General features: G+C 37.8%; 1 protein-coding gene across 1 annotated transcript in view; it reads right to left on the bottom strand.

Annotated features, from left to right (window-relative positions):
* Positions 1-23933, bottom strand: part of DICER1 (dicer 1, ribonuclease III) — a 63442-nt gene extending 39509 nt beyond the window's left edge. Inside the window, 3 exon segments of the mRNA XM_075753635.1 lie at positions 4094-4194; positions 5107-5172; positions 23753-23933. The gene's annotated coding sequence lies outside the window, so the exon portion shown is untranslated.
* Positions 23934-24583: the final 650 nt, after the last annotated feature.

Genomic DNA, 24583 nt, shown 5'->3' with positions numbered 1-24583 from the left:
ACACACAAAAAAAAGAATTTAGCTGTGATAAACTGCATGACTAATTAGCAAAACAGAGTTATGTTCACATGAGGCACAACACACTTGAAACAGCTTAAATTCCCTCCCACTGTATGCTAACTCAGGTAAAAGGAAAAAGTTCTCTTCCCTAAACTGTCAGTGCTACTTCTGCTATGCTAAAGTTTCCTAGTCCTGGCCTTCACGTGTATTGCAAGTATATAAGATCTGACAAGATCAATGTCAATGTTATTACAGGAGTAAGCCAGAATAATAAAGTGATTGTATCATTCTAAGTCTCTATTTAAATAGCAAGGAAAAATATCAAATTCTTCAGTAAAAGAAAAGCAGTACAGGACCATCTAGAAATACAAAGGGGAAAAAACACATCTACTTGAAGAAGTAGTTATAAATTGAAAACATCTGAGATGTAAGTACACGTGTTCAGAATTTGTGGACAGAACTGAGCCTAGCTAACTGAAACTACCTAACAGGGAAGCAGAAAAAGAAAACCAAACTAGACCTGATCAGCCAGTGTGAGTACTTGCTAAGATGTTCCATCTTTATCCACTGCGTTATTTTCAAAATTCATAGAACAAGAAGCTGTAAGAACTTGCTGAAGATGAATTTGGAGAGAGAAACATAAGAAACAAGCCCTGCTTCCTGTGGCTTTAAACTAGGTTACAGAAGCTGGATAAAGGAGCACAGCACCCAAGCATATCTGTTCTACTAAAATTATACTGAAAGGTCCGGTTCTATGGCTATCAATCTTGATAGTTTCAAGAGCAAAACACACAACTTGATGTTCTTCCTTTAATGCACACTTATGTGAACAGTGAATTGCAGAGCTGAAACTAACCTCTTGTTCTACTATTTAAATACAGAACTGTATTTCAGAATAGCACGAGGTTGGGAATGAACAGCCAGCAAGTTTAAGGACAGTTTAATAGCAGTTTCTTCCAGTCTACAACAATTCTGGAACTGTGGTGTAAGTTTTTGAGTCACAGGACTATACCCAAGTTGAAGCAGTCTCTTGGTGCACAAAAAATTTAAGGTTTACTGCCCTAACGAATACAAGCCAAATCAAGTAGGGCACTCACTTGGAATGAGAAAATCCTGGATTTAGTCCTGCTCCAAGGACTGTTTAAAACATTCATGGACTGACACTCTGAAATAAACAGAGAAGAGACTAGAGCCCTAGGGACTTCAAGTTTCTATCCCCATTTGTGTGCATAGTATGTGTTATATTCATACCAAGTTAATGCAAAACTACAACTATCTCCTATTAACAACAAAAATTTATTAGTGCCATATGTAATGTATTTCATCTGCTTTCTTCACTAATGTTGATTTGTAAATTTGTACCCAATATAATCCTTGTGATACAAAAATTATTTCTAATGCTATAGGTTTTCATCTTTGTCCAGGAGTGTCTAAATTTATTCTCTAAAAACACTCTCATCCAGAAAGAAAAAGTTAGCCTCAAGGGATGGAAAATCCACTTTAAAGTAAATGAACCACAATCTATGCAAAAAATATGAATCGAATCTTGGTGTTTGAATATTCTCTTACACGAACACCTAGAAAGTCTGAATATTGCATTCTTTAGAGTAAGTTTTGTGTTTGAATGTTACATGAATCATTAGCTTATTGAAAGATCCAACACAGAAAATTCTTACTTGGGTAATGGAGGAACAAATAAAAAGAAAAATGTAAAAATATTAGAAATATAAAATATAGAGTAGTAAACTAATATTTACATTAACTTTCAAAATGTAAAATATTCACTGAAGATCTTCCATACCAACTACTGCAGAAGTCTGCAGTAAAGTGACTTCGACTTACACTACAAGCATTTAGTGGCAAGAATTAGTTTTGCCCAAGTGAAGATCAACATACCAGATTCCTACATCATCTGGTTTCTAAATCTGTACTTAAAAGTATACTTTTTAGAAGTAGTTGACTTTTCCTATGATAGTCCAAAAGCATTACAAAAGCGTATTTTGTGAATATTACTCCTGTAACTTCAGTTCTTTGTGAGAACTTAAAAATGTGCAAGACAAGCACACGCAGTTTTTATTTGGAAAAAAAAGAACACAAAACTCAAACATTTCAAACAAATGAAAAGGCTTCATTTTCATGGGAAAAGGATTTTTTCCCCTTCATTTATCAGTCAATATAGGATATTTTGAAAATTAAACATCAAGATTTCTGCTCCCAGCTCAAAATTCAAAGTTTGTAAACAACATCATTTGGCCAAAAGGTCTAAAGTAAGGAAATACTTTCAAACAATATTATTCAATAATGAATCAGAAATCTCTTTTATATTATGCCATCTTTAACATACAACACAGCTGCACGAGGCACTCCGTATCTGTTATCCTTTAAAGACCTTCATACCACATGCATTGCCTAACAGCAGTTTTTATACTTGGTCTTACAATATTCTTAAAGGGAAAAAGAAAAAAAAAAAAAAATCGTATTTCAGACCTGTTCCCTTTCAAGGAGGGCAAACAGAACGCATAAGTGTTTACAGCGCTCAAATGTAAGTACATTCCTATAAGAATCAGCTTCCCTGGTTTCCCTAGCACAATCATCCATATTAATTGTGAATGCTCATCTTGAAATGGAAGAATTTTATTTGTTCTATTTCTCTGATACAGAACAAATCTAACAGCACAAGCAGAATGCTGGTCTCTAATAGCATACCAAGACATGCTAAAGCAGCAAAGGCTGTTTTCTGCTGTTCAGAAAGGCTTCATTAAAGAGCTTATTAAATGAAGATTACATTGAGGCTCTACATTTGAATGACCTGCTTCTGAAGAACTTCTACAAGCAAAACAGTATAGTTAACAGCCAGAATTCCTGGCAGACTCCTCCTAAACATCTGTATATAGGAAAGAAATGGAGTACATGACACTTAGCAGACTTAGGAAAATGCACGACCCCCTAAATCCTTCATCCAGTGTTCAGCCACCAGCATGACCAAACCTGGATTTGAGGCAAAAGCCTAATAAACACTTTCTGCTGCAATTATTCTAGCTCTATCAACAGAGCCAGCAACACACAGATCACACCAGCAAAGTTACGTTGCTGACATTGCAACAGTCTCTAAAGCAAAAGGATTATACCACTACCTATCAGCATAAGCTATGTGGGCTGTAGGGCATTCGCCAGTACAGAAATAAAACGTGAAGACAAACATCAGTTTTCTAGCATATCTATAGTGATACCAGTACATGAGGAATTCAGAATGTACGTTCAGAAAGGGAGTATTTCTCCTTTAACGAATAACAGACATGCAGACAGATTCTGGAACAAACTTTTGTTTTTTAAAACAACGTATATAAGGCCCTGTGCAACAGCCGTAACTATATAGTTGTTCAATCAGTGGTACAGAACTGGTGCTACGCAGATTCTTCTTTCGCCTTCTTAACACTGAGGACAAAAGTTAAAATGTAAAGTGTATGGCACCCAAGATGCAAGGCAAGGTGAGGACCAGTGAAACTAGATACATTTCTGTCTTCACTATGTTATCAAATGACATATCAATTTTTCTTCTACACAGCTTTAATTGGATAGGCTCTTTTCCTGCTTTTGCTGAACTCATAATTCAAACTGAAGCATACTAACAATTTACCTGCCACTTACTTTGTATCTCCTATCTGCAACAATGTATAAATTCAATTCTAATTCCAATCCTATCTGCCCTCTTCCCACTTTTTTTATTGATTGTATTTCACCAACACAACCACATTTGAATATAAATTCCACAATATTTAAATATAAACACATACAGTTTAAAAAATGAATACATTTCTAATCATATTCAGCTTCATAAGAAATATCAAAGCATGTGTTTCATAACAAACATCTTTTTTATCTATGCCATTGCTGTATCTAACTATTTATGGATAAAATAAAGTCGCTACTTTCATTATTCTTTCCAAAGAAATTCACAGTAAATTTCTGCAACCTCACACACGGAGGTTACTGTACTCGATGGTCCTGAAGAAGCTTCAAATATAAAATAGAAGAATATACTGAAGTGATACATAAAAACTTGCTTCTCCCATACTACAAAGCATAGTCTTACCGTTTTAATTTCTGCAGTCTCTGTGTTTATGCTTCCTGAACTGCATTTTGACATCATGATATCAGCTTGTAGATTAATCACATAATTTGCAAGCTTCGGCTCTTAAAAACAACAACAACAAAACCTATGAACTATAAAACCAGTTTGAAAATGGAACAATAGCAGAGTTAATTGTGGTAATTCTGTTGCTTATAAACATTTAAATGTGTCAACCCTACAAGAAAATAGTTAATTTTCTGTCAGCAAGTTAAAGTCCATTCTGAACATGAATTATTTTAGTTTAGTATTAGAAACAAAAATTTAAGAGTGATTTAAAAGCTAATTTCTGGTAGTTTAAATGTGCAAGTAAAGTGTACTTCCCTAATGCTATTTAACAGGTTACTATGATTAATGCTAATAACCGTTTCATGCGAGAAATACAGTAGCAGTACATTTTACATAATTTTTACTATGTTCTGTACAATTGCACTGCTTTTTCCATGCACATGTATTTTCATTTCACTTGAGTTAAATGCTAAAAAAATAGAATTCAAACTTCTTTAAAGTATTCCCATTTGAAGTTACAAATAATAAACTTTTGAAAAAGCAACAATCATTTCTTCCTAAATACATTAACACAGGTTTTTTTCATAAAATTAAAAATCGTGTGCAATTAAGACGGTGATTTGCATAAAAATAATTTAGCTGTACAAGCAGAATTAGCAAAGGTAGAAATTCATGACAAAGAATTCCATAGCTATATTAGCCATTCTATAAAACTACAACTTAAAAAAGTACCGCATCTAAGCTATTGTATCTACAATGTTCTCAAAGCTCAAAAATATTTACACGATGCATTCACCTAAAGTTCAAGTTTTCCCAGACCTAAAAAGAAAGATTCCAAAGTAAAGTTTTTTTAAATCAATACTGAAAACTTAAATGCAAAATGGATCTTGACAAAAATTTCTACTCCAATCAGTTCCATAAAGTTAACAAGGACACTCCCAAGATTACTTCAGTATGTTCATTTTTACCTCAAATGCTGATGCTGAGCTTTTCCAGAGTCTCCAAGCCTGTAATTTTGTTTCACCCTAGGTAACCTAAAAGGCAATATAAAAAGAGAGCATTTTAACATGAACTGCCATAAAAATCAATTGTGCCATGTGGTAGTCTGCTTTCTTGCATTTTAATATTTAGCTCTGTAACAACAACACATGGTCCTTCAAAATCTAATTATCATATGTCCTTTTTTGGCTAGGGATACAGACAGTGTCTGAAAGATCAGCCTTAGAGTGCTCAGGAGATATTTGCATATTTTGTTTTATCTGCTAAAGTAATTGCTTGCTGAATCGAGCTAGATTTACTATTTTCCTCCCCTGTGCTCCCTCCATGAATGTTTCACCTAATACAGTAATGAAATCTTGAAGAAAATTATCATTCAACACATTTTAAAAAATAATATGGTAAAGAATGTATGTTTCAAGAAAAGAAAATAAACAAACAGTTACTGCTTTATTTTACAACAAGAATATGTAGGGAGTGCAGCACAGAAAATCTGACAAGTACTGCGTTCACGTACAAAACAGACCTACAAAAATTTTATTCCCAGGGCTACTTTTTAAATTCATGTTTGCACCATACACATATTCTTTTTTGCCTGCACAAAATATAGAAAACTGGTGCTAAGATGCAGTGATTAGAATTTAAATTTATTATAACATGTCCCTGTTATGCCTAGGTTATTCACTTATTCAGCACCTCTAAAACATGAACCAGAATATGTATTCCACTGAATCAGAAAACAGCTTAACAACAGAAAACTGTCACACCTCCCGTAAAAATGCAGAAATATACTCCATTTTATATTTGCAAGAAAAGCAGAAAGGAACAATATAGCATTTAGTTACCCCACCATATAACAAACATGAATAGGAAAAAAAACCACCCCCAAAAAAACCCAAAAAGGTTCAACTCTGTCAGTAAAGCTAATGGCATCTATGGCTTCACACAGCAAATTTACTTTATTCCCTAATCATAGATTGCAAACAAAAAGCATACTGATCAGCAGGTAAGATCTGGGAGAACCAAAAAAAAGTATGTAATTCTCCACCAACCCCAACAATTTCCTTTGGCACATCAAAGCCATAAACCATAAGACTGCAGCTTTAATCGACTGGCAGACATGAATTACAGTAGGCCCTTTTAATGCCGAAGCCAATATAAAACCAGACAGGCCACATTCCTGAGATGCAGTCAAGTTCTAGTACAAAACAGCAAGCTTATATCACATTAGCATCTAAATGGTGTTGGTGCACCCCCTTAGACAAAAGCCTGTTGCAGTAGCAGGCGGTGGGGCGATGAGATCCTTCCCTACCCCTCTGCAGGCCAAAGGCATCCACAGCTTGCCAAGGATCCTGGCAGAACAATGGACACAGCTAGGGGTTACCACAGCAAGTAACACAACCAACCCTCCAGCACTGAACAACTGTAGCATTGGAGTCCAATCTGACAAGATTTTTTTTTTACCACATTAAAAAAAAAAAATCATATATCTCATTTTACTCCAAAGTGACTGGGGATCTTGGCATAAGAAAGTAAAAGGGACAAAAAGGAAAAATTAATGACATTGCTAAAAATTAGACTTCTAGAATGTCTTCTATTGAACGTTAATGTCACCAATTTTTTTTTTAAAGGTTTCTATTAAGAGCTCAATATTCACATATTTTATCTAAAGGTAAAAAGTGAGAGTTCCAAGATAACTAGCCATTTGGAGTGTCTAACCAGACACATCACAAACACAAATACTCGAAGAATAAAGTAGCAACATGGAAAAAAAAAACCGCAGCAAAAAAACCAGTTCCTATAAAGACATCAAGAGAATCAGCCAAGAAGTGTCACACCACTAACTTCTGCAAATCTTCAGTACTTTAGCAATCTGCAAGTGACCACTAGTTACCTCTCAGCCAAGATGTTCAGGTATCTCAGCTATTTGCTACTTAAACACTTGCTAATACAAAACCCCAAGTATTCAAATATATCAAAGAGTATACAGAAGAATACCTCAACAGGTTTTATTTCCTGGTTTTGTAATTCAGTATTTGAAAATAATCATGTTAATATGATACCTAATTGTTGCTATTAAAAAAGATTGTCAGAATAAGAATTGAAGTTTTAGAAGTAAAAGACCCACTGACACGCTACAGGCAAGAGACTGAATTTGAAACACAATCAACATTCTTGCTCTTCAACATCATCTACAGTTTGAAATTAAACAACTCTTCCCTCCATCCCAATAATTATATTAATATTTAATTAAACCATCATTCAAACTGTTAACAACCTGAAAATGAAGTTCTTCTCTTGCAAGAAGATCTATGCAATTGGACTCTTAAGCTCACAATAGAGCTATGATGAAGTGAATTATCTTCATGTAAATACAAATTAATTCTATCGTGAATCAGAGTCCAGCAGCATCAGAGGGGGTAAGGTAAAAACTACCATTATAACTGGGAGCAAAAAGTCCATCTGGGTGGCACACTGTCTCTCTATAATTACAGCTGGTCACAGATGCTGGGGGGAAGGAAGGGGTGACTATAAAACAGGACTCATCCTTCTCTTCCATGTGTCATTCCAGCAACCTTGTATTTCAAATATTTTTGTTTGTTTGTTATGGTACAAACAATAAAGTTAGTCACAAACCATAGTACAAACTCCCTATTGCCTCAGATCTAACTCTGAAACAAAAGGCTCATAGCGTCCAAGGAATTGGAATTATTCCATGTAATATCTAATTCAATTTTTTTCAAGCTTCTGCTTGAAAAAAAATCTACAGAACAATCACAACTAAGTTTATAGATCCTAATTTATGTAGGTAACTATACTATTATATCAGTATCACCAAAAATTGGATAACTGACCATATCTGTGAATTTATCTATCTTTTGGTCCTTTACTTGGTTACCAAATTATTTACTTGTGATTATTTAGTTTATTTAAAGGTTATGTTCAAGCCTTTCAGGCACCTACATCTTTTGACAGGAAGGCAATTAAGCAGACATTAGGGCAGGGATTTCTCTCTTCCCCAATCTGGGGGCAAGCTGCGAGGCAAGTACAGTTCCAAAGCACCAATTATTCTTGCTTATGATAAGTAAAAGCAGCAGCTGCCCCCTGAATATAACCCCATGTGGGGATTTCAATCCCATTATTTGCATAAACATAAATCCTTTCCATGTGGCAAAAAGTCAAGCTCCCCAAAACATGGGTTTGACAGTTTTCTGTTATCTCTGCGCCAGAACGTCCAAATTTACTAAGAGTCCTACATTACAAAAGGCTTTCTCTGAAGTCATTCATTGTATGACGCAAGATCTGCAGATATTTGGGTTTTAAGTCACGCTCTAGAATTTCCACCAAGTCTAAAATGAGAGTTCAAGTCTCCTGTAGTTGGTCATAATATCAATTTACATATTACCCAAGAATCAGTTTACAAACAATTGGCTTATTTTCAAAAAAGAATGTATTAATTATTAACAGTATGTCAAACTAACATCCTAATGCAACCTTAAAATACGGCAGTATTATGTACTGGTGAGCATGTTATTTTCTCCAATTACATTTTGGGCTTTGCAGTTTCTAATCTGTCATTGTAAAAGCTGAAAGTTTCTCACCAGTTACGCTATATGTCTGCCGTGTTCTTTGCCTGCAAAGACCTTGCGGGCACACTACTGGAATTTTCTTTTATATGAAGCTGGGATGAAGTCCATATTAAGTTCATAAAAATATGTAGTATAAAGAGACTATTTTTTCTCCCAAATTTAGAAGACATTCAAAGCTGCTCAGATGCCACAGAATCCAATCTCCAGAGATATGACACCAGAGGGGAAAACCAACCAAACAAAAAAACCATAATTCATTGACTCTTTCATTTTATTGACAAAATAAAAAGAATCATTGGTAAGATATTTCCATAAGCCCACCAATTTTTTCTTGGAATATATAAGAACGTCTGAGGGTGTAGATGAAAACGCTCTGTGGAATACAGTGTTGCAACAGCTCTCACACAAGTTGTGAGGAACAGAATCTCCCACGTTATAATTGCAAGAAAAGAATACATGTGCCTGATTGTAAACTAATCTGAAATAATTCCAGAATGGAAAGGGTCATTAGAAAGGGAAATTCTTAGTATCTTAACCTACATATCTGGCTAACCAACTTACTGGGCAGAGCAGCCAGAAAAGACTTTTATGTTGAGCCATTTCTTGTTTTAAGAGCTGAGACTAAACCAGGCCAGTGTTAATTACCTGTGCAATCATCATCTCCAAACAAGTACAGCACATCATGCAGCACTAATGGACCAACGCTAAAACAACTTTGTGCACCATAAAGCACTTCACATAGATTCCAGGTATTTTGAATTTTCTATTTTATAAAACTTAAAGTAACCTTTAACTTGACAGTAGTAATTAATGCTTTCAATTTGAGTCAAACTAAAAAGAACTGTAATCTTCAAGGCAGAGGCTTTTATACCCTACTGAAGTGCTAGGCCTCAGCATAGAAGCAGGTACATAGATCACACATACCAAGTTGAACATCACATTAAAAAGCTACAGCATTTTATAGATACTGTTATTTCCCTCCATGTAAATTTATGCATTTAGAATAGAACATGATAATTCCTTTACATTCTTTACAGTTAAACAAATTAATATAAGACTTCAGCAGGTTATATCAATTAACATTTTTTATTTAATACATCAATCTTCACTTTTCAATATTGTCCAATAAAGCACATAGATTTACATACTGAGGTTTAAAACTGGTAGGAAGCCATAAATATTACATTTTAACAGTATAAAGCTAGAAGCTTCATGTAGTATTTTCATATCACAGATTATTTGTAGCACTGTTGAACAACCGACATGATACTGAAATTGATTCAGATATATTCAAGAATTTACTTGGGAAAAAGTGATGGGAGAGCTGAAGTCCTTATCTGAGGGAAAGTGGCAAAAAATAACAGTACTTGATGAGACATGCTTGCTTAGTGTATTCTCAGTCCTGAACTACAGGTAAGAAAAACAGGAACGGTCAGCAAAGATTTGAGGACTTCATCTTGTGCTGTATGACTTAAAGTTTTCATTGAAGAAAAAAAAAAAAACCACCCTCTATTTTTAACAGATGCCTTACATGGAAGTCTTTCGTTTAAGAGTAAATATTGAATCATGACTGATTTTGTAAAATAAAAATATTTTAAGATCCACAAAATACATCTGGAATAGCTTCCTCTCCCCATTATGCGAGATTATAGGTGTCTAAACATTGACTGAGAAGGTTTAAATTTAAAAGGTTTTTTTTTTCCCCGTTTTAAAAGCTTTTCACATTCTGATCAACTGTGAAAGATAGCACAAACAGATAAACAGCCTACTGTGTTAGAGTTGTTAAGTAACCTGTTCATAAGGGCCCCTTAGTTCCAATACTGATGCAGCTAAGCACCAGTAACACTTGCAGCGCACAGATGCAAATCAGAAAACAGACCCATTCCTGATTCAACCATCTTCAATCGTCAATCTTCCACAGCAGCAGAATGAATGCAAGATGAAAGAGAATAATTGGAGATAAAATAGGTATCCTTGAGAGATTTCTCTGAATGTATATTAATAGGTATCTTTGCCTAATGCCAGGTCTACATTAGTTAAGAATCTTTTCAGTCCAGTGCAGCACTAGTCCAATTTTTTATATTAATTCTGCACATTACATATATAGTAATGGATAATCATACTAGGTGGCTAAAAAAACCAAACCAACCAGTATCCAAGTTGCTCCCTGTTGCTGAATGATAAAAAAAGCTTCAAAAACTGAAAAAAGCTGTTTTACTAAAGCCACCATTAAAAAAAATGGGTGGAGGGGGAGATAAGCTAGTTTTTTACCCTTCATTTCTCAGAATGGAGTGAAAGCTATTTCTGCATATCAGCAAAAGCATTCCCAGCTATGCAAATGAAAGGATGGTTCCAGACATCAAAGCAGTTGTGGTTTACTGAACACTGTATCGCTCAATTATTGAAGCAGGTTAGAAGGCAAGATAATGGAATATTGCTAAAAAAATTCCACATTTTCTGTATTATCTAAAACCACTCAGGGCTGAGAAATAATGCTTTAAAGGAGTTAAATCCCTGTACATGGTGCAGTTGAGGGTTTCTGACGCTAGTTTGGGTTCTGGAAGCAATATAACTAAGTTAATATAGTACTGCACCTGCCAATTAACTCTTCTGCTGAGCACAACTCAATTAATATGTTCCTACAGTTCTTTCAATTCCAGACCATGTTTGCATAACTGGCACAATACTGCAGTGGAAAGACAGACATACCTACAGGATCCTGGTCCACAGCCATCAGTCGAAGGGTGTTCCTCTCTTCCGTAACACTAAAATATAGCCCTTTAATTCAATCAGTTGTGAACTGTATTTTCAGGACAAAACATAAATACACTAGTTTCAATAGAGCCTCTTTTCTAAAAAAATCACTGTAGATTTTGCTTCACCTGAATTACCAGGCTCCACAGCACTTGTTATCAAATAACAGTAGTATCAAAAAATGGAAAATAAGCAGCAAAAGAAAGAATTCTCTCCTGTGCAAACTACAACTGATGTAGTAAGAACAGAAGTTGTCAAACCACACATCATTATGCCTAATATCATCTAATTACCAGGAGTATAGCAGCAGACATTTTACAGGTTGTTTGATGGCAGCAACATTAAGCAGCCAACATCAAACAACTATCAGCAAAAACTCTGAGGTGTTACTGCTTCACTAGTTCTGACTTCTCAGGAAAAAAGCAGCCAAATTCTGTGAGGTCTACCTGACAGCTGCATCAGCAGAGCCTGGACTACCTCCCCTTTCTGCTCATGCCCTAAGCTTCTACTCTGGGTACATTAGGACCTACCAAAAAACCTGACAGCCTAGCAGGTATATTCAATGCAGAAATCCTGGTGATTGACAAAGATAAGGAGATGACAGGAGAATCAGACAAGCAGTAGAACACATGTCCACCATTTTGAATTTGGGAAAAGAAAATACAGATTCACACATGATCTCCAATCTGGGCTAACTTGAAAAAACCCAGTGTTTCACATTTTACGACTCTTTCTAGGGCAGGCACATTGTGGAAACATTCCTTTACACCTTTTTGTTGGATAGGTCTGCAAATACTTCAATACTTTCACTTAGCAATGAGTACTGGATTAGGAGTACTTTCTTGCCCTCATTTATCCTCACAGTATCCTGCAGATGACCAATTCCAGCAGGTCAGACTGACTGACTATGTAGTTTTCCAGAGGTCAATCAAATCCAGACTCTCTGAAGACATCCACGAAGTAGCACAGAAGGGGATGGAGAGCAGAACAGCTGTAATGAATATGTAACCTTTTAGGTAGGATCAGAAGAAACACTGCTGGCATTTGAATAACAAAGAACTCAATCTAGTTATAAGGGAATAAAAGGAGAGGAGCAAGTTTCTAGAAGCAAGCCAAAAAAACCATGAATGCAATCAGTGTCTTGGAAAAGTAGAGATACTTCTGCTTAAAAAAAACCCCCACAACTTAGTACAAGTCTTAAGATACCAAATAATTTGGTTTAAAAGCAGGGGAGATAGTCAAGCATTTCAAGGTAAAGTACTCCACCATAACATCCTGATAAAAAGTCTGATTAAATTGAAGGCATTAACACCCCTTAATTTAATCTTGATTTATATCGGGAAACCTTAGAAAGGTTGGTTACATAAGAAACCTTGTATGTATCAGTTAGAAACTTATTTTAGTTTTGTAGTTTTCTTTAGAAACAAGTACTTCCACATTGATATTATTTACCTTGATACGCAACTATCAAATGCGGCATGTCATAAGGAGGGTAGGGTCACAGCTATTATTAACATTCAAGTGATTACATCATTGAGCTTATTAATTGGTAAATTCTATTATGTAGAACAATTTTTCACCCTGCCTATTATACATATTATTGTGTATTTCGAAAGAATTTACAACTCAATGCAAACATATCTTAAAGTTATAATAAATATTTATTTTGTATAATATAAAGTTTTATTTAAAAACAACTGGCTTTCAATTTCATTGTAATTTGCTTTTATCAGCTATAGTTAGTGAGCTGACTTATTTAAGTACGCATAAACAGATGCACTAAGATGCCTAAAGAGGCAGATAATTGATTGGTATGACTTTCAGAATGATTTAAGCCGATTACACGCCTAACTTTCAATGAAGATTTGAAAGATTTCCCACTTCTTCCTCAGCATTGCTTTCTCAACCTGAACAAAGAAGTCTCTAACTTCTCTTTAGTTAACAGATGAATTACAACACCTTTCTTGCACAACAAAAATCAAAAGTACTATTGTTTGGAAAAATACGTAGTCAGCTCTTACAATTTTAAAGACTGAATAGATAGTTACTGAAGGTAGGATACAATTTCAACACTCAAAAACTTTCCTTTTCTCCATAACTACATACAACTCATTAAAAATGGCCATTTTCATAATTTACAACTCAACCTACTTCAACATCTTTCAAACACATAGTAAAACTGGTGAAAAAAACCAACCCAAAACAACAAAAAAAATATCCCAGGCTATAAGTCCAGGCCTTTAAGACTTGCAATATAAAAATAGTTTTGAAATTAAATTTTAAAGGTATATTGTTTTTAAAAGATTGACTTTGCTGCACAGACAAGAGCTTAGAGAAATTGAGACTAATAAACTAAGGCAATGAAGTTCATTCAAAAAGTAAAAGCGTGTTAAGCCCTTATGGACAAGCTGTCACTGAGAAGAGTGACCTTATCACTCCTCTTCTAGTAGGATTAAACACAGAGCATATGCAGACATTTAACATACCATAATTCCACCAGATTGGTATTTCATTTGAACTCTCTCAAATATGCTCATAAAAATCTGTGTCTGGTTGTACAGTCAAACTTTTCTGAAATAATCAGAAGAAATATAGTATCTCTGATGTACACAAAATACTGGAAAATCACTTCATATTTTATCACTTTTCTTCCATTTTCACTCAGCAGTGCAACAAAATACTGTATGATAAAGGCTCCCAGATCACAGCTTAACATGCTTATAATATGGATATAAGAGCATCACTCTTATTCACTCTTCAACCTACATGCTGCCTCCAACCCTCTCACAGGCTGGCACAACTGTTTCCAGGTAATCTGTGACCACATCTAGAGACAGACCCTAAGAGAATAAAGAAATCACCCAGAATAAAATTGTTTCTTAAATGAATTAGTCTCCTTAATCCACTTTACCACACATCTTCAGAAATGGTTGTACAAGTAAAGCTTAACAACAGATACCACTAGCTGGCGACACACAGGTATTTTCTTTCTAGGCAGAAATGCCATCTAAAGCGCATGTCAAACTACAGTCCGAGATACAGCCTATGCACTTCGGATGCATAACAGGAAAAAGGATTTATTGTTTGAGTAGTAGCTCCATGATCATGTATCTGTAGAATGAAAACTTTTAAAAAATACATATACTCAACTAATATTCTTAGAAGAATGCCTGTAAATTGAAACGTAAATATTGTTTATCCCATATATCCAATGGGATACAAAAGTTTAGCCCACACTAAGTCCTGAACTCCCGACATTGAAAGGCACGTTGCTTACATTTTGGATAGTCCTGCTCAAAAATGTAATGTATCTTAACTATACTATCATCATCCAATTACATGTTTTAACAAAAACTGCAGTCAATTTTCACCATAAAACCAAGTTTAGCCTACTGGAAACCCCCCCTCCCTCCCACCAGTTCTACTGTGAAAACAAATTTATGGGGTGATGAGAAACATAACCTTACCTGAGCTGGGGGAAAAAAGAAAACCCAAAAGTTTTCCTGATTTATAAAGGTGACTTGTCTCTTTCAACTAGTTCAACTTGTTACTTTTCAACTTCCTACATAGTTATTTAAAGACTTCTGTTGGGGATAGTGCGGGGTCCTAAAGTTTTCATTTCAAATTAAGTATTACAAATCTCTACCATGTTGGTGGTAAACAAACTAGAGAGTTGTTTCTTTTTGGTTTGGGTTTTGTTTGGGGGAAGGCTGGGGGGGGGGGTGTGGTATGGTGTGCTTTGCTTTTTTTTTGAATCAGGACAATGACTTGCCCTTCCCTCACTGAAGCCCAACCACTCTGCCTTCGAGAGCTTTTAAACCTAAGCAAAGTACACCCAAGACCTTGAACACGTAATTGCCAAAAAACCCACACCATCACTTTCAGAACTGGATACAGGAAAACATCCTTTTTATTTTTTTTAGGTTAGTAGGCTTTGATTTGTATTTGATTATATATTTGATCAGAGGGCTGAAGCACCTCTCCTATGAGGACAGGCTGAGAGAGTTGGGGTTGTTCAGCCTGGAGAAGAGAAGGCTCCAGGGAGACCTTATAGCAGCCTTCCAGTACCTAAAGGGGGCCTACAAGAAAGCTGGAGAGGGACTGCTTACAAGGGCATGGAGTGATAGGACAAGGGGTAATGGCCTTAGGCTGGAAGAAGGTCGATTTAGGTTAGGTATTAGGAAGAAATTCTTCACTGTGAGGGTGGTGAGGCACTGGAACAGGTTGCCTAGAGAGGTTGTGGATGCCCCATCCCTGGCAGTGTTCAAGGCTGGGTTGGATGGGGCTTTGGGCAACCCGGTCTAGTGGAGAGGGTGTCCCTGCCCATGGCAGGGGGGTTGGAACTAGATGATCTTTAAGGTCCCTTCCAACCCAAACCATTCTATGATTCTATTATATTACTATCTTGGAATACATACTACATTTGGAATACACTACATTTGATGAAAATTGGAAAAAGTGTCCTAAATTTTTAACCAGTTTTTCGCACAGCTTCTAATTATGGAATCACAACTACATGTTACCACTAGATAAAAATGAGATGTTTTAAACTAGGCATAACTTCAGATCTGAATTTCCCAAGCTACCTGCTAGAACCTAAGTGTTCCATCTTGATTACTGCACTTTCTGATGGTTGTTACCTTTGTTAAAAAGCTGTTAAAGCCTCAGAATATTAGTCACTAAAGCAATGCAGTTAAACCTAATGGAATTTTTATTCCATTTTCATAACACACCATAAACTTCACACACACACACTTTGGTTGATATCCTAGATATACCACAGATTATTTTCAAATAAAAGCCCACAATATTATTGTAATAATACACCTATTTATAACAGCAGATATTAACAATAAGTGAAAAAATAGAAGGTTGAGAAAAATATGAAACAACTATTTTAGTTAATAGGTGAGAAATCAATATTCATACAGTAAGGAAGACAACCAAGTGAAAAGCAGCTTTTTGGGATTAGATTTCACAAGACTGCAGATCCAATCCCATGGAAATCTAGTGCTAGATGAATCAACCCACGCTCGCAGCTCCTTCCCTCCTCTAAACAATTTTGACACTTGTCTGACTCTTTGGGAGAAAAATAGTTCAACACACTAACCAAGTGATTTTTTTTTTTTTTTTTTTTTTTACCTAGGCAAGTTTTCTGCTGGTTCAGCAAGCTGAATTAAGTTGTTGATGATGATCACATGAGTATCAGAGCTGGCACAAGGATACAGTTGTCATCCATTTTGACAGCCGCTACACTGCCTACATTACAGAAAACAAGCAAATTGGATTCAACAGGTTTTTGACTGTCACTCAAAACCAGACACCATCTTCTCTCCTCTATTGCCAACTGTTGCTGAACTGTCTTACACTAGTGACAATAAACCCAAAAATTCCAGTAACAAATTTTCTTGGTGTCTAGTCCAAAACTAACTGAATGCAGCAAAAGGAAACACCGAGTGGCAGCAGACAGCAACAGCAGGATGAACTAATAAAAGATTTTAACAACTGTTAATAGTTGGCAGTCAATGTATAGATTAGTAGCATTGTTGGCATGCTACTAAAAATGCTTGCCAGAAATCAGCACCTGCTTCATCATTATGCCAGTCACTACATGCTTTAAAATCATTCAACAATTCCTTGTAGACCCTTATCCACTGAGATCCTTATCCACTGTCAGTAGGCAGTTTTAACAAATCATGAATTTTGTCACTGAAAACTCACTTTCTATTCAGTTTAGGTAACACAAAGTCTTGAGAAGACCATTTTCCAGACAATTCAGTATTAATCAAGGCAGGTTTCACTTCTCAGCCTCTACATAGCAGAGTATTAACTATGCGAAGATTACCATAGGGAAAATTACTCATCTCCTGGAAGTTGATCATATGTCTTTCAAAGATCCAGGGAGCTCATAAATGTTTTTGGCATTCTTCCAGTCCTTTTTCAGTGAACTACTTCAAGGTAAAAATGCAGGCCTACGATGTCCATTACCTTCATAAAACCTACACCTCCTCCTCCGGAGCTTTGTCATCTGTCACAGCTCAAACTCCTTCCTCTCAAGTCACAGGACAAACTCCTCAGTAGATGGTAAAGTCACACTTCTTCAGAGGAAGATTTCACTAAATCACAGTTTTTCTGATTATGACAGTAAACAAATCAACTGATCTATTTTGCATATAAGTCTATGGACTTGAATACCTGGCTATGCATTTCTCTTTTTTTTTTTTTTAATAATCTTTGAAATCAGGCAAACAGTTTTTTCTTGCCCTACCAGTTACAGATTGCTGTTTCTGTACTGTCAAAATAAGTCAACTCAGGAGGCTGATGCTGACGGAGTTCAATATCCTTTGGAAACAATGAAGAAAGGAAAAACTTCCCCACACACACTTTTTTTTTTTCAAGTAGTAAAAAAAATTGTAAGGCGGTCCATGGGATTTTGTTTAATTTTCTTAAGCTGACAGAAAATGCAGACCTTGCTTACAATAACTGCAGAAATAATGAGAAGGAGAGAAGGGAAGGATAACCCCATGGCTCTTAGTAACATGCTTCTGTCACTTTCCGCTTACAGTACCTGCCATTCATGCTGACTCTGTTCCCTACACTGGTAGAAACTATTAATTTCCTAGGGTCAATTTTCCTCTTATTTTGCTTCACAGAAGCAAGAAAGCATAAGTAGCAAGAAGAATAAGTGAAGAGTATACACACATCTTCCTGGGGACTCACAGAACATACAGCAGAATCTGTTGGGGTTTTTTTCCCTCTACCATTCATGCCCGTTAGCCGCCTCCAATAGTCATTTGGTTTCTAAAGTCTTGGAGATCATTGAGACAGTACCATGTTAGACAGCAAGAGTAACTAAAAAATGATCTTCAGTAACTTGTGATAGGTGGGGGGGTAGGGAAGGTAGAGTATCATTTTTTCCCCAAAAAATATTTCACAGATCTCCAATCACTTCTCAATCACTTAACATAGCAAATTGACAATATAGGCATTTAACTTCAGTGGAAAGATTGGAAAAGGTTGTGGGTCACTGAAAAATGAGACATCAAAGCTTTTAGTTGTATTGTAAGCACTTTCCTTCATTTTCTGTCCTCTTCAAAAAGGAAAGCCTGCTAGCCATTGACCATGAAGACAGTGAGAGACACAGGTTTGTCTGCTCAGAAATACAAAGCTTAAATAAGGAACTAAAAGTCTTACTTAAGATTAATCAGGATATTAGTGTCTGGGATCAAAGATGATCAAATATAATCAATTAACATTATGAATTCATAGAGCCAGCTTAAATATATCTAAATATCTTAATGTACAGAGGCAGAATATAAACATTTAAAAACTGTCTTTGATTTAAGCACTCTAAAGTTAAAGGAGGAGGTGAAAATAGAGATATCTGAATTAACTTGTCAAAACTCAAGAGTCAGAGAGAGAAGTTAGGTCTTTTGAATCCTGGACAACATCCTAACCATCAGATCACCTCAAAGTTTTTACTATCGACTATGAAGCAACCTCACCTTTAGGTATGTAAGCCTTGTTCATTTCTTCCCGAACAAGAAAATATACAGCTGAAGTCATCAAAGAGCCAGTAACAGTTGCAAGAAAGCTGTATGTAAGAAATTTGATCTAGATCAGAAACAAAGCAGGCTTTGCAAACAAAAGAGAAACATGAATTGCAAAGTTAGCCAGCCCAGACGTGCTTACATAGCAAAATCATCTCAATGGAGTCAAACAAATTAACTTTAAAAAGCAAGCAGTATTTGCCTCACTTCCTAATGAAAGGAAATTTATGCTAGCAGTATGTGGGCAGGTCTACAACTCCAATCCAGTTTTCAAAAATAAAAGATTTTTTTAAAAATCCTGAATTCTTAAGTTTTCCATGAGACTAATTTTTTTGCCACTACTCAGCTACTTATTAGCATCTGTGCTGAGGAAAAGGCTGCTGCATGGCTTGACAGTTTATCAGGAATCAGATTCCAAAAGAAGAGACAGGCACTGGAAACCAGGTTTTAATAATTAACAGTAAGGGGTTTGGTGGTTTGTAGGGGGTTGTTTTGGTGTACAAATGAAAACACACAAGGATACTGATGAGCAATTTAAAACAAACAAACAAAAATCCCAATGCCAGCCAAAATAGTCCCAACCTGATGGCCTCTGTTCCCAGAAACCAATCCCTCAAGTCAGCAGCCCCTCTGCTGAATCTCAGATATAACCGCACACTTATTCAGTGAACCCAAAGGAACCGATCCTTTATGAAGACTAATATAAGATGCAAAACATGGGCAGAAACTAATCATGCCAGCTTACAATAGTGTAAGTACTGAGCCATGGACGGAAAGAGGGGGGAAAAAAAGGCACAGCAAAACAAGTTTTTCCACAATACTATAATGTATTAGCAAGGATCAAGAGAACACTTTTGGTTCTTTTTCCTTAGTAAGAAGGGACCCAAAAGTAACACCTGTGCCAAAACAAAACAAGACACACAGATTCACAAGTGTGTTGCACTTAAATAAAAGCCATGACAACAGGTATTAATGCCTCCTGGATTCAGGAGTATTTATGCAAGAAATTGGAGAACGTTACTCTTCTTTCTTTTCCCACCAGAGAAGGATAGTTCAACACCTTCAGCTGTGCAACAATGCAAGTAAATTCCTTGATACTAGTTTCAGTTCTCTGCTTCATGACTCTAAAAGCTGCAGGAATTTGAAGGTGACAAATGTCAGGATAAGTTTACTTTACTAATGCAGTCTGCAATATAGAGCAGAAATAACAAGAGAATTTGAGATTACTGCTTAACATTCAAACCTGAAAAATGACATTACTAGGTAAGGCATGCAAGAACTACCAAAACCAAGAGTTCACCTAATACAATATCATTGCATATATTAAAGTGTGCCCTGCTTTGTCCTGTAGATCATGTCTTTTAGAATGGTTATTTTAATGACATTCCTACATCCATCCATCCCCCCCAAACAATCACCACAGTCTGAACATCAAACCTTCAAATCCCAACCACAGACTGCAGTAACTTCAACTAAAAAACGAACTTTTTGTTTTTATTATATATCAGGTTTCTTCTTTCCCAGTTTATCGTGATACATATGGAAGTCATGAAAGACTAAAGCATGAAGACGTCTGGATGGTAGTAAAGAAAAATCATGCTCTGCCCTCTACTCCCAATTGTTTTTAGCCTTCAGGGTAGAGTGTTCTAAAAGCATATTGCACACAATTATATAGAGGCTCCTGTTCTATACAATACTATAATTATACTTCTACTTTCTCTAAAGGGAGCCACTTTCTGGAAAAAAAATTATTAAAAAAAAAAATCAAACTTCTGTGCTATCAGTCTGAAGAAATTACTGTCGAACATACGAAGGTGATGGGATACAGATGGTCAGTGGTTACACAGCAAGGCATCAGGACAGAAGGGAAGCGGAGCACAGGAACCATCTCACTGTTCTGCCAACAATCTATCAAGCTCACTATACTCCCTAGTCTCTACAACCTACATGAGAGGGGAAAAAAACCACCACCTGGATTTTCTCACAGAGAATTACAGAATAATGGAGCAACCCATCTCAAGAAGTGTTTTGATGTTCTACCTACTGCCTGATAGACTAGATTATGCCCTGAAATAAAACTCCTGTCTGTAATCTTGGCACTTACTATAATGCTCGTGATCCCTAAAGCGTACAATCCTTTTCAAAAATCTTCCTGAAGTCTTACTCTCACTTATATTCTACAGCTTATCCAAAAAGAAATCAGAGTATTTCAACTCCAAGTTTATCATATCCATTTTAATAAATGGCTCCTTGCTCTTCTAAGAGGAATACACCTTTTTGTATTTGTTTTTGCCAGTAATTTGCGTTCAGTTACAGATCTATGCACATTTAGTCAGTTCATCCTGAAAGTGAACGTGGGTGAAGTAGTGATACTCAGAGTCTAATTACCTGTGCTAAAGCAACTTTGTGCAACCCATTAACATCTCTGAAAAAATGGGAAAAGTACTTTACAAATTTTTGAAGTGGCAAATGAGAAATAACTATGGAGTACACAAAAACCATAACAACCTTTTTTTTGAACTGCAAATTCGGCTTTTTCTTCTTCTCATAGGCTACAGAAGATCAATGTATTTCTCAAAAAGAAGTGTAACTTCTATAAAAACCTTAGTATAATATTATGCCAAACAAAGTAACTTTCTAGCTTGTTGGTTTCTCTCTACCAGTAATCAACAGAGGATGTGTACAAAGGAGTATAATAGCAAGGAAGCAGGAATACCTTGATGTTTGCTGAGTCTAAGATGCTCCTGTGTCTGATAGTCTCTGATGATTTTCCCTACAAATTAATTGTTCAACTTCTTTGTAAACTTTAGGCATTCCCAATATGCTGCTGCACCAGGTATTTTAGTTACTCATGGTGCAAAGAGGTATCTCATTTATTTGGGATCTGTAGAACACAGAAATCTTTCAAAAACAGGGGAAACAAACAAACAAAATAAACCTCAACAAGCTCCCTATCTACTTTCTTCATGACCCTAAGTTTCATAATGTTGCTTATGTCTCCGCTGGTATCTCTCTCCTTGGGTGAAAAGCCCTAGTCAATTTTCAACCTACCTTTCTCTTAGCCTAATATAACCATTTTGAGGTAGAATAGAAAGAGGGAAAAACCCAATCTGCATTTAGTGTTAAATATATAGCCCCAGAAAGGATTTATACAATGGTATATAAATACCATTTTCTTCTCAATTAGTTAATTCTAGCATTAATCACCTTTTGACTGCCAAGTACTGAGCTGCCACGCTCACAGAACCGGATCACCACGATGCTTTCACGAACAGCAGCAGTTAATTCAGAGTTCAGCACTTCTGAATAAATACATACATATCTTTTAATCCTATGGGTTAATAAATAATGAAGTAACAATACAATGATTATACATGTAAAAGCACCTTCCAGTTGAAAACTTCTAGTAGCATCTCCAAAGCTTTTAAATAGACTACAGATTATCTTGTAAACACAGACAATGGGAAAAAATCCTCCTTTTAAAAGAGTCAAGAGAATAATTATGGGATAATAGATACCAAGTTCAGTTTATGTCTATATCAACTTGTTAAACACCATCACACAACTTACTAAACATACACATGCAGTTTACATTTCAAGAGAGCATCCAAAATGGCTTATAAAAAACACAGTGTAAACTCAGTGCCTGCAAAGTTAATTCTGGTTTGATTTTCCATTTTGTCTTGTTTCTCTAAAACTGATATTCACCTCCCAGCCTACATACTTTCACCACTTGAGCCCACCACATAACTTGAAGTTCAAAATCTTAACATCAAAAATACTCATAACTAATCATCTGAAGCACCAAACATCCTCCAGACTTTTAGCAGTTTAAGTCAACTGAACCACTAAGAGAGTCACTTTTTTGAAACAATAATCTCTGGTTAATGATAAAACACAAAAAATATCCTTTTTTTTTTTTCATGTCTGTATCACAATCCATTTTCTACTCATTTGGTTTTTTTTGATTATTTCACAGAGCAAAAAAAACTCCAGTGCAAGAATATTTGTCTTTTTAACCTTTTGTTTTTCAATTAAGATCACACAGCCCAAGGTCTGCCTTAATCACGCTGCCACTACGTTTTTTCACTCCATGCGCTGCCTTCACTTAAACTGCAAGAGAACGGAAGGAAGCGAAGAGCTAAGAGTTTCTTACACCGCCTTTAACACGAGCACTTCAGAGTGGAAACTCTTGAACTACCCCTTTCGCTTTCCCCAAGCCCACCACAACACGGCAGAAGGGCTCCGGAGATCCCAGCCCCAGGAGGCAGAGGGCCGGCCCTCCGAGCGCCCACCTCGGCAGGCCTCCAGCGCGACCGCCCGGGGGGGCGCGGAGCCAGAGGAGACAAAGCCGAGAGGGGCCGGAGCGCGGCCCCGGCCGTGCGGGCCCCGCCGCCGCCCCACACGCGGGGCCCGGGCCCAGCCGGCGTCGAGGCCCGCGGGAAGTTGCGGAGGCCGATCCCAGGGCCCGGAGGTCGGTGCTGGCGGCCCCGGGAGCGGCGGGGCCCCGCAGGGCAGGAACGGCCGCTGGGACGGAGGTGGGGCAGACCTAACCGGGCCCCAGCGGCGGGAGGGCGCTACCGCCGCCATCCCACCCCGCTTGGCGGCGGCGCCGGGGCTGCGGGAGCTCAGGCCGGCGCGGGCGGCGGGCTCCGACACCCGTGCTTGGCCGCCATGCAGCTCCCGGGGCGAGGGGCAGGCGCGCCCGGGCCGCCATCTCCTACCTGCTCATACGGGACCCAGCCTGGCGCTTCCCCCCACTACAGGCCGCGTCTCATTGTGCTGCTCCTGCTGCCACCGCCGCCGCCATTTCCCCGCCGCCGCCGCCTCACTCCCCCCAACTGTCAGGTTCCTCCATTCACCTGGGCCCGGGACAGCCTCCTCCCCCTCCCTTCCCACTGCGCTGCCGGCCCTACGCAAACGGAGCACCTCCCCCACCTCTCCCACCCATACCAACGGGGGCCGCCCAACGCCCGCAACGCAAACCCGCTCCGAGAATTCCACCCTGCGCAGCTCACACGCTCCACATCCCCACGCTATGAAAGGAGCCAAGCGATTGGCGGTGAAAGGCGGGTAAAAGGTGAAAGGTTCACAAGGCAGCCAATGCGATAGCGGGATACATCAAGCGCCGGGAAGCCGCCGGGTGGTCCAGCGGCTCACGTGTGTGCGCGCTCCCCTCCCCCCGCCGAAGGGCTGTGGGGCTCTCGGCCCCCGGCGCTCTCCTCGGCGCACGCGCTTGGGCGGGTCTCTCGCGCGCGCGGGAGGTGGCGGGCGGCAGCGCTGAGGGGAGGGCGGCACCCGCCATCTTGGGGGTAGGCCGAGGAGAGCTGTGGGGGTGTGGAGCTGCTGGGGCAGCCTCCGGGAATCGCTCTTCCTTCGGGGAGACTGAACAGAGGGAATGGGTTTTCCTGTCGTACAGCTCCAGGCGAGTCCTGGGAGAAAGGCGAGTCCTTTGGCAGCAGTGGGGAGTGGCCATTGGCCAGTGTCTGGGCAGAGCAGCACTCAGAGAGCTCATTGCTGTGTAGCAAAATCCCACTTTTCCATATGCACAAACT

Source organism: Balearica regulorum, chromosome 5 (genome assembly GCF_011004875.1).
Source record: "Balearica regulorum gibbericeps isolate bBalReg1 chromosome 5, bBalReg1.pri, whole genome shotgun sequence".
Classification (NCBI taxonomy): domain Eukaryota; kingdom Metazoa; phylum Chordata; class Aves; order Gruiformes; family Gruidae; genus Balearica; species Balearica regulorum.
The sequence above is the reverse complement of the archived record's forward strand: the minus strand, read 5'-3'. Positions and strand labels throughout refer to the sequence as shown.